At 38.1% G+C, this 12402-nt stretch overlaps 1 pseudogene; it reads left to right on the forward strand.

Moving 5' to 3' along the window:
* The first annotated feature begins 11848 nt into the window (after window positions 1–11848).
* LOC137274888 (U2 spliceosomal RNA) lies at window positions 11849–12030 on the forward strand (annotated as a pseudogene).
* The last annotated feature ends 372 nt before the right edge of the window (window positions 12031–12402 follow it).

Consider the following 12402-nt stretch of genomic DNA (forward strand, 5'->3'; position numbering starts at 1 on the left):
TTATAACATGTTATGGTTTCTTTCACGAACTGAGTATAATTGTATTTATTGCATTATGGGTAATTTTTGTATATACTGCTTGTGGTTCCTACTGTGTTTGAGTAATGCTCATTTGCATATTGCATGGAGAAAAAATTATATATCAAAACCAGTGTTTACAATGTCTATTTTTTATTTACAGTGTATCACTAGCTGTGGTAAGTCCACTTTTGTTGTTAGTTCTTTGCGTATATTGAAGATTGTTAAATTTTGTTTTTATTCAAACATATTGTCAGTTACGTTCGTTGAATGTAACGGTGTGACATTTTGGTTTATTTTTCTATATTTATGTCAATACTGTTTGCATGATCTGTGCTTTATTAAGGCCAAACATTTTTGTATATATATATGGGCAATGTTTATTCATGTTGATTTAGTTAATTTCCGTATCGTGTGGTCGCGAATGCTTTGCATGAAAGGTATTGTTGTCTTGAGCTGTTGGCGTGAGTTGATAAGAGGAGTCAGTCATGAAGCATCATGGGTAATTTTGTCCTACTATAATCTGGGTTTTCCATGTATTTGGGTGATGCTCATTTGCATATTATTTCAGAATGATTATAAATTAAATTTGCATGTACAGTATTTCATACATATGTTTGCTATATACTTCGGTCTTATTTATGGCATGCTTTTTGTGTATTTGGGTGTATATTCAAGATTGTCTTGCATACATTTATATAAAATTGTGTGTGTGTGTGTGTCGTCTTGTGGACGTTATTTGTTATTGCTCGTTTTACAACATCTACTAGGGGTTAAGGTATGTATTACGTGTACATGTACGGCTAGTATTAATATTTTTTCCAATCCAATTGTACTTATACATATTACTTTCTCAAAGATAGATCACGCTTCGGCGGCTTGTCTCTTTCGAAAAGGTATATTATATTGTTATGTAATACGCTTAGCATGTGTTTTAGATGATGTATTGTGGGTAATCTCTATTTATATTAGATACAGAGGATGCTATATTTTGGTGTACCTGATTTGCATATTACGGCGAGATGATTATGGAATATTCTCTTCTGTTTATATATTTGATTTATATCATAATGAAATTTTAATCAGAGGATGTTTATTCAATTTGTGGTTTATACATATTTTATATGAGCTTTTATATATACCTCATCATGTACAGCTTCTTATCAATAAATTGTAATGGACTATTAGATGATACTACTAAATTAAATATATTATCTCATACTTTTGCTAATGATGCCATCGATTTCTTATTTCTTCAGGAGACTCATGTGTATAATTTATCAATTGCTAAAACGTATGAACATAGATTTAATAAGAAAGCCTTTTGGAGTTTTGGGAGTAATTTTAGTCGGGGTGTTGCTTTTATTGTTTCATCTAGAGTTAATTACATTGTAGATTTCTTTTATTATGATATTCATAGCGTTGCTAAATTTTTGGTTACAAATAGGCGTATTGTTCTGGGGGGTGATTTTAATTGTGTTACTAACGTTCAGTTGGATAAAATAGGTGGTAGGCGGGATGCTCAAATTGGAGCAAACATTATTAAGCAATGGGTCTCCGATTTCTCTCTTTTCGATGTTTATCGCTCTCAGTTTCCTGGCAAAGTGGCGGTATCTTGGCGTAATACAGCCGGCGTCGGGTCCCGTCTTGACCGGTTCTATATTTCCTCTTCTCTGCGCTCTACTGTTGTATCTGCAGATATTTCTCCATGTAGTTTTTCTGACCATGATTATGTGTCGTTTAAGCTGAAAGATTTTGCCGGCATTAGTTATGGTTTGGGTTATTTTAAATGTAATAATTCATTATTAAATGATTCTTTTAAGGCCTTATTTGCGGGCTTTTGTTTAAATCATATTCCCCCCTTAGAGTCCATAACTTTGGATTGGTGGGATGCCTTTAAGGTTGAAATTGTGTCCTTTTTGAAGTTATTTGGGTCAGTTCAAAAATCACAGCGGGCATCCCTTCGTAATGATTTAGTTAGTCAATATAAACATTATGCCGTGCTGAATCTTTACATCCTGGACTGTATACAGACCAAATTGCGGCTGTTAAAAAACAATTAAAGGATTTGGAAATACTGGAATTTAATGGTCATTTAGTTCGATCTAAGGCTAAAGACCTTGAAATTGGTGAAAGGCCTTCCAGTTATTTTCTGCGCAAGGAAACTCAGAGAGGTACGAAAAAATCTATCAGTTCAATTTTAGACTCTCAAGGCCGTAAAGTAACAACCTCTCGTGAAATCATGGGCGTTTTTGTTGATTTTTATAGCGAACTCTTTGGCTATGAGCCTTATTGATGATGAAATTTGTGAACGTTTCCTTGCTGATTTACCGGCGCTTCATTCGGCTGATTCGGCTTCACTGGAAGGGGACATAACTCGTGATGAAATTCTAAAGACCCTTAAGGCTATGGAGAATAATAAATCTCCCGGTCCGGATGGGCTTACTAAGGAGTTTTATGTGTCTACTTTTGATGTACTTGGTGATGTGCTTCTCCGTGTCTTTCAGCTGTCTTTTCAAGAACAATCTTTTCCTAATTCTTCTAAAACTTCTTATATTTCTCTTATATGTAAGGATGTTAATAATGCTGATAATGTACGTAATTGGCGTCCTATTTCTTTATTAAATGTTGATGTCAAAATTGTATCTAAATTATTATGCACACGTTTAGGCAATGTTATAGGAAGTATTGTGCATATGGATCAAACCTGTGCTGTACCTGGTCGTTCTATTCATGACAATTGTCATCTAATTCGTAATGTGCTAGATTATGTAGATCAAAAAGATTTACCTTGTGCTTTTATTAGTTTAGATCAAGAGAAAGCCTTTGATAGGGTTTCTCATCAGTTTATGTTTAAAGTACTGGACCGTTTTGGCTTTGGTCCAAAATTTCTAAAATGGGTCAAAATTTTGTATACGGACATATCTAGTGCGGTAATAATAAATCAGCACATTTCACAGCCGTTTTCTATAACGAGGTGTGTCCGGCAGGGGTGTGGTTTATCTCCGTCCCTGTATGTCTTAGCATTAGAGCCTCTGTTAATGTATATTCGGGAAAAAACTGAAATTGTTGGTGTCAAGTTACCAGGTACTGATGATTCGGCAAAAATATCTGCATTTGCTGATGATGGACTGGGATTTTGTACCACAGATGCTTCTATTGGACAACTTTTAGAGTCATATCATCTTCTTAGCAAGGCGTCTGGCTCCAAATTAAATCTTAACAAAACTCACGGCATTTTCGTTGGTAAATGGCGTAATAGATCAGACCACCCTTTCGGTATTTCATGGATTGAGCATTCTAAAATAGTTGGAATTATGACAGGTAGAAATGTCAACGATCAATTCCATCCTATACTATCTAAATTTCGAAGTGTTTTAAATGGTGCTAAAGGACGCTCTATTTCTATTTTTGGCAAAACTATTGTGTGCAACGTCATGGCATTGTCTAAGTTGTGGTACCGAGGGGCGGTATCACCTTATTCAAAACATTATGTCGAACTCTTTCAGAGGGAGACTTTTCGGTTCATTTGGAATTCCACAGCTGAGCCTATTCGGAGGTCTGTTTGTTATAAATCAACTTTAGACGGGGGGATGGGTGTTCTACACATCCAGTCTAAGTTGCTGTCTTTCTATCTTAAGCATATTCAAAATCTGTTTCATTCCTCAGCTAAGTGGACCTTTTTTGCGAAATACTGGTTAGGGATGTCCTTACGTCACTATTGTCCCTCACTTTCTTCTTTACTATTTCCACACTCTGAGACGATGTCGGCTTTCTATCAGGGTTGTTTTTTAGCTGTTAAACGTTTTGAGGCTGTTCATTCGGATTTCCTGATAGATATGTTTCAATTTACTACGAAACAATTTTATGAAGCACTCATAAAATCAATTGTGGAAAATAAAGTTGAAACGTTGTATCCACGTATTCCTTTCCGGCTTGTTTGGCTTAATTTGCATAATCACTTCGTGGATTCACTTTCTAAATCAGTTAATTACCGTCTCATCTATGATTCTCTCCCCTTAGGGTATACTCTGTATACTCGGGGAATGTCTGTCACTCCAAACTGTCCACTCTGTGGTATAGCAATAGAAACTTCTGATCATCTCTTCATCTATTGCTCGTGTGTTGAGGTTTTGTGGGATATTGTTTTCCTGTGGTTAGATCAATTGTCATTTGGTTTATTAAAACGATCTAACGAAGTTATTCGATTTAACTTGGTTCCCAAAATTCCAAATTCCTATAAAAAATCAATGTGCATCTATCTTTTAACTTTGGCAAAATACACTATTTGGCTGGTTCGAAATTCTAACAAATTTGAGCACTCATAATTAAATGGAAATGATATCATGTTACGTTTTTTGTCTGTCCTTAGGACACGTATCAGGGTCGACTTCTATCGCTTATCTTTTACTGTTTTCTCTAACTATTGGCTGTCTACTTCAATATTTTGTTCAGTCGATGGCAATCATAAATTATCTTTCAATTTGTAAATTTTGATATACTGTTTACTGCTGTTTTATCAAACTGTAATTTAGTGTAATAATTCTGTATAATTGCCATGTTTGTGCCGTAGCCGTAGTCGGCATTTCTTAAATCATGTACATGGGTATGTGTGTACTTGTCCCGTGTCTATTGAATTATCATGTGCATGTGTAAATATGGTGATATGTTATACAAATATGTAAAAATGGTAACTTTCTATTTCGTTCATGCTCTTCCTCTGTAGTTTATTTTATTGTTAATGCTGCAGGGCTCAACTCTTTCCTGTGATAATTTTAGGCCGCCCTGCAGCAACCGCGCTGTCCGCGTGTGTTAAAATTAAATTTGTAAATAAATTTTATCAAAAAGAAAAAAAAAAGTATCTGTGTCTGGACCATCGCTTCTTTCGAGGATTCCTGATTCCAGAGGTGAATATTGATTCTGCTTGTTTTGACATTTTTGTGCGCTTCATTTACCACTGCTCTATTGTTCTGCAGGTCTACGGGTGGGACCTACTACTTTAGTAGTAGGTCGACCTTCAGTGGTCACCATCCATTGTTCTTCTCTTTCTTTTTGTGGACCATGGCGTGGGCAAGTGCGTTGCAGCTCAGGCCTCTCTCCCACACTCAGCTTAACGACCAGAAAGCGAAGCTGACAGTGAAGGCGCAATGTCCGGTAAGGAACTTTCCTAGAGACAAACTCTTTAACGTGATTAAAAATGCAATACCGGAATTCAATGGATGTGATTTAGAGGCTTTTTGGAAAGCAGGGAGAAGCGGTTGCTGGTATTTAACATTCAACAGAAAGGAGAAGGCGGAGATTCTGTTAAAAAACTAAGTCCTTGCCCTATGATAATGTGCATGTTTCCTTTTCTATGTAAAAGCACCAGGTTGTCACTTTGAGAGTGCATTGGTTGCACCATACCGTCCGCGATAGTTTCATTGGTGACTATTTTTCAAGATATGGAAAGGTGTTGAATCTTGAGTACGAAACTTGCACACTACCTGATGGTGCGAAGGTATGTAGTGGGGTGAGGTTGGTGACAATTGAACTGTCAGAAACTGAAAGAAACTTTCTCCCTCATATTGTGAAGATAGGGGATGGGATGGCTATGCTTGTTACGGCTCCTGGACGCCCCCCTATTTGTCTCAAGTGTGGTCTCACAGGGCATCAATGGTTTGTTTGTCCCCAGTCTGTGCAATCACGTGAGCAAGATGTTCAGAGGTCCTACAGTAATGTAGTGAGTAATAGTGGTGATATTCAGGTGGAGGAGGAGAGTGACACAGGTGATGAGGAGGGAGAACGAGAGAGTGTTGACGATAGAATGGAGACAGAAGGAGAAGGAGAAGGAGCTGATGTACAGACAGTAGAAGATGATAGTAATATAGACAAGAATGTAGACAAAGATACTGAAAGTGTAGATCTTGTACAGGAAGGAGAGGGGGAAAGTGGTGGGTTCTCACAGGAGGGTGATGTAGCCTTGGCTGAAATGTCGATGGGCACCACAGTTGATGGCAATGATGGGTTTCAGATAGTTAAAAAGCACAAGAAATCCAAGGCAAAATCCATGTCTCAAAGCCAAGATAGCGGGTCAAAAAAGTTTAAGTCCCATCTGGCAGGGGATGTAAGTCAGGCAGCCTTCACAGCCCTTACACCACCCCGTAGTGCTATCAAGGTTACCAGGATAGATACGGCTGAAAAGGCTGATCCGCCTTAATAAGGTATCACATTTATGCTTCCTGATAACGGCCTTGGACATGTCCTCCGACCATGAGATAAGAATGGCGAATACAAACAATTTCTCCCTTTTCAGGGAGTCAATATGTATTTTTGTACTCATTATATATGTTGATAACACACAATGTAGATGTTATGTACAACTTTCTATCCATAAATGGTAATGGGTTGTTAGATAACCCAAATAAGATAACTGCCTTATCTTATAAGTTTAATTCTACCGGCATTGATGTTCTCTTCCTTCAAGAGACCCATGTGCATTGTTTTGCTTTAGCTACTTCATTTGGAAATAGGTTTAGTGGTGAGGCTTTCTGGTCTTATGGCAGTAATAATAGCAGAGGGGTTGCTATAATCATTAACAAGTCTTGTGGATTTAAGATAGATAAATATCATTTTGATGTTGATGGTAGATATATTATTGTTGATATTACTGCTGGAATAACCAGAATCAGATTGATTAATGTTTATGCGCCAAATGTACCAGCAAATAGAGTTGAATTTTTTAACCAAATCACACATTATTTAGTCACAAGTAGAAATATTATCCTGGGAGGTGATTTTAACTGTGTGCTTAACAATAAGTTAGATAAAATAGGAGGTAATAGAGATTTTGTACATCAAGGAGTTAATATACTGAACATCATTGAAAACGCACCACCCCTAAAATTGTGGATTTCTAAGAGCAGAAGTGAGCAATCTATGTAAATTTTACATATTTGTGTAGACCAATGTTTGATAAAGAAAAAGAAGCAAAAAACAATCAAGCAAAACAGTGAAGATTTAATGCAGCTGACAATGAAATAAAGATGGGGTCAAAATGGAAAGTCAGTAGCGTGTATGACCCCCGTTAGCAGCAACACAAGCTGTGCAACGTCTCCTCATTGAACGGACAAGTCTCTGAATAAAGTCCTGAGGCACTGCATTCCACTCTTGCTGCAAGGCATTGTCGAGTTCCCCAAGGTTGTTGATCTGCGGACGACGTGCGAGGCGTTGGCCAATGTAATCCCACAAGTGTTCGATGGGTGACAAATCTGGTGACAATGCAGGCCAATGAAGTAGAGGAATGTTGTTGTTAGCCAGATACTGTATCGAAACACGTGCAGTGTGGGCTCGTGCATTGTCATGTTGAAATGTGTGCAGATCTTGATGCTGGTGAAAGAAGGGAACGACGTTGTTCTGAAGAATGTTGTCACGGTAGTAAACGGCATTCACTCTGCCACGACAAACAATCAGAGCGGTTCAGTGGTGATAACTTATCCCTCCCACACACCATAATGCTGCCTCTACCCCACCGATCGGTTTGCACAACACAATCCTGATGATAACGTTCACCCCGTCGACGCCATAGCCGTAGACGCCCGTCAGCATTTCGCAAGTGAAAACGCGACTCGTCGGAGAACACCACACCATGCCAACGTCGTAACAACCACACACGATGCTGTTCAGCCCATTGTCGGCGTTCACGGCGATGCCTGTCAGTCAGGATGGGTCCAACGTCAGGGCGTCGACAACCTAACCCTGCCGCACGGAGACGGCGTCGGACGGTGGAAGCGCTGATCAAACCACGTCGACCCTGGACAGCGTTGGCGGTTCTGGCAGCGGGCAAGGTTCGATCCCGAATATGGCGCCGTACAATGTCTCGATCTTGACGAGGGGTGGTAACACGTGCCTGACGTGGGCGTTGCCGGTCCCTGCTGGTTCCTGTTTGTTGGTATCTGTTAGCAAGCCTCAGAATGGTCGAATGATGACACCCAAATCGTCGTGCAATGTTTCTGCTTGAAGCGCCGACCTGCAACATACCCAAGGCCTGTTCTCGTTCCTCTGGTGACAATCTTGGCATGGCGAAAAAACTTTACTTACGAAAGTACTGCAAAAATGAGAACGGTTTTGTGCCGAAGGTCATTTATACCCCTGAACAGCATGCTTTCTGCATGCAATTTGTGCCCTTCGTGTGTGTTGTGCATGAATTTTGTTGTTTTCATGTGATGTGTTCGATGATGTGTTCGAACGATCCGTTTTTTACTGTAGAGCGTTATTTACGATCTAGTGTGTTATTATCAAAATTCCCACCATTAATTTTCCATTTCCAAAAGATTCTATTGCCTTATTTCAAAATTTACAGGTGGTGCGTTTTCAATGATGTTCAGTATATTATTAAGTAGTGGGTCTCGGACTTTTCTCTATCTGATGTGTTTCGTTTTCTATTTCCAGATTCAGTTGCAGTCTCTTGGTCTAATGCTGCTGGTGTCGGATCTCGTCTTGACCGGTTCTACTTTTCATCCCACCTACTATCTGCTGTCGACACTTCGACAATCTCCCCATGCACCTTTTCTGATCACGACTATGTGTCGGTAAGTCTAAAGGATTTTGAAGGGATAGATTTTGGTCCATCATATTAGAAATCTAATAGTTCTATTTTTGATTCGGCATTTAAAATTTTGTTTAAAGGTTTTTGTAGCGCAAATGTGCCCCCTTTGGAAAATATTACTCTTGAATGGTGGGATACTTTCAAAATTCAAATTAAGGAATTCATTTGTTTAGTTCAAAAAGACAGACATAAGTCCCGAGTATCCCTACGGAAAGATTTAGAAGGCCAATATCGAAATCTATGCCATGCAGAATCCTTAAATCCTGGACAATATGTTGATCAAAAATTAGAGGTCAAAAGGCAACTCAGAGATTTGGAAATTATGGAATTTCAAGGTCACCTTATCCGGTCTAAGGCTAAAGACCTCGAAAATAGTGAGAAACCTTCTAGTTATTTCTTTCGCAAGGAAACTAAGAGAGGTAAAAAGAAAACTATATCTTCAATTTTAGACCCTTCTGGCAATACATTGAAAACCTCTCGAGACATCATGGGTGTTTTCGTTGAATTCTATTCTGATCTGTTTGCGGCCGAACCCATTGATGAGAAATTGTGTGACGATTTCCTCGCAGAATTACCTAAATTACATTTGGCTGATTGGGCTTCTCTAGAAGGTGATATATCAAAAGAAGAAATTTATTAGCCCTTAAGGCTATGGAGAATGGAAAATCTCCTGGTCCAGATGGACTTACTAAGGAATTTTATGTGTTTGCTTTCGATGTTCTTGGTGATGTGCTTTTGCGTCTCGTACAATTATGTTTCTCTGAGGGTACTCTACCCTCATCTTCCAAGAATTCTCTTATTACTTTGATTTGTAAGGATAGTAATAATGCAGAGAATGTTCGTAATTGGCGCCCTATTTCATTGTTAAATTTGGATGTCAAAATTATATCCAAAATATTGTGCACACGTTTAGGTCCAGTGATGGAGAACATTGTTCATTTAGATCAAACTTGCGCTGTACCAGGTCGGTCTATACAGGACAATTGCCACTTAATACATAATGTGTTGGATTATATTGATCAGAAAGATCTACCTTGTGCTTTCATTAGTTTAGATCAAGAAAAGGCCTTTGATAGGGTCTCCCACGAATATCTGTTTAAAGTACTGGACGCCTTTGGCTTTGGTCCAAATTTTAAAAAATGGGTCAAAATTCTGTATACTGACATATCCAGTTCTGTAATTGTTAACCAACACATCTCTCGGCCATTTCCGGTTACGAGGTCTGTCAGGCAAGGATGTGGTTTGTCTCCATCCTTGTACGTTTTATCACTGGAGCCTCTATTACGTAAAATTCATCAAAATCATTTAATTTAGGGTATACCACTCCCGGGCAGTAATGATTCAGCGAAAATTTCAGCATATGCTGATGATAGTCTGGGGTTTTGTACTACAGATGCTTCAATAGAAAACCTTTTATTTTTATACAAGCGATTTGGAGGGGCATCTGGGTCCAAATTAAATATGTCCAAAACAAAGGGAATTTTTTTAGGAAAATGGAAGTCCAGGTCCGATCATCCTTTTGGTATATCTAGAATTGACCAGTCTAAAATTGTTGGAATTATAGTTGGCAAGGAGGTCAGTGACGATGATCAATTTCATCCCATTGTATCAAAATTCAGGTTAGTCCTAAATTCATGCAAAGGGCGTCCTGTTTCGGTCTTTGGTAAAGCTACCTTGTGCAATATTTTAGGCCTGGGGAAGCTATGGTATCGTGGGGAAGTTACCACAGTCTCAAATCATTACATCGATCTCTTTCAGAGGGAGGTGTTTCGTTTTATTTGGCAGTCCACAGCTGAACCTATTAGGCGCTCCGTTTTGTATAAGACACTTTTGAAGGGAGGTCTTGGTGCTCTGCACATCAAGTCGAAATTACGGTCATTTCAAATGAAACATGTTCAAAATCTACTTAATGGTAGTTCAGCAAAATGGACATATTTTGCAAAGTATTGGTTAGGGTTATCCTTACGTGTGTACTCACATGTCTTTACTTCTCTTCGTATCCCTCACTCTGAGACGCAGTCTAAATTCTACCAGCATTGTTTTGAATCTGTTAAATTGCTTGAATCTATTGTTTCGAATCCGTTGGTAGATATAAAAAAGTTTACCACTCGGGAATTTTATGAATGCTTCCTGAGTAAAGTTACTGAAAATAAAATAGAAAGATTATATCCACAAATTCCATTTGACCTTGTTTGGAGCAATTTACATCATTCATTTGTGGACTGTATTCATAAATCAGTTAACTACCGTCTCATCTATGACTCCCTCCCTTTAGGGTATATTCTTCATACCCGTGGTATGGCTGTCTCTCCTAACTGTGTTCTTTGTCGATCAGGAATTGAAACTTCTGATCATCTGTTCATCTACTTTCCCTGTTCCTGTGTGTTGTGGAATGTTATCTTCCCATGGTTATCCCATTTTTCTTCAGGTCAATTACAAAAATCCCATGAAGTTATCAGGTTTGGATTGGTGCCAAAAAATCCCAATTCAAAGAAATATGCTGTTTGTGTATATCTTTTAGCTTTGGCGAAATATTCTATTTGGACTATTCGGAACCTTAACAAATTTGAGCACAAACAGCTAAATGGGAACGATATTGTACTGCGTTTCTAGCACATTTTAAAAACACGCATTAGAGTTGATTACTTTCGTCTATCTTATTCTACTTTTGCTCAGTACTGGTTATCTTCTCCTTTTTTCTGCCATGTCAATGCCACTAATCAGCTCATGTTTCATATATAAGTATCTTATATATGTTGTTAAAAATTTATGTATATGAAATGTTCTTTATGATTCTGTAGTAAAATAGTTAAATATCTCTAATGTACATCTCTTAAAATATATAAATGTAATATATATAGACATAATATGTAAAAATATATACTACTATATACATACTACTTCTTTTCTGTGTATATAAATATTTGTATGTACAAAGTTGTATAGTATATGTCAATATGTATATATCTATAAATGTAAATGTATATATCTCTGTGTATATAATGATCAAAAAATATATATATAATTGTATATACATGTCTACATTGTAAAAATTCTCATTATATCATATTAAAATAATGTCTGTAAATATTTCAATCGATTAATTTATTTCATGTATTTTGCCAACCTTCTCTTCTCCTTATTTCTTTATGTTAGAGCTACTACCCCACCACTGTGATAATTCTTTTATTTGTGGGTAGTGGCTTATCTGTCCTTTATTGTATTTTCAGTTCAACTTGTGTATTAAAAGTTTTTATGAAAAAGGAAAAAAGTATCTGTTCTTATCAGCTTAATATCTGATACGTCTCCTATTGGAGACATCGATATTAAACTGATTTTTGCAACGGGATGAGGTGCCACGGAGCTTGCTCCGCCCTCATCACGGGTTGACCCGGTATTGCAGTACCTCCGGGAATGGCCCACCACTTATAATACAAATTAAAAAATAGAACCCTTAACTTAGCCCTCTCTTTTTCACATTTCATTTCACTTTTTTCATCTCACTTTGCGCCGTCCCCTCCCTTTTCGCGCGTCCGTTTCACTGGAGGCACCATGCAACCACAGCCAAACTGTAGAAATGGACCCATCCACTCAACCACATTGTACTCCGTCCAAACCAAGCCCCGGGAAGTTCCTCAAAGTGATTTATTTTCCACTTGCAGTTGTTTTGTGTCCCCGTATCCAAGGACGTCGGCCATGATGTCGCACGCCGGAAATTACGTCGTAGACAATCACACCCTCACAACCACATTCTGCCCCGTCGATAACACACGTCTTATGCGCCAGCTAACCCTAGAAAG

The sequence above is a fragment of the Haliotis asinina genome, chromosome 2 (genome assembly GCF_037392515.1).
Source record: "Haliotis asinina isolate JCU_RB_2024 chromosome 2, JCU_Hal_asi_v2, whole genome shotgun sequence".
NCBI classification, from domain to species: domain Eukaryota; kingdom Metazoa; phylum Mollusca; class Gastropoda; order Lepetellida; family Haliotidae; genus Haliotis; species Haliotis asinina.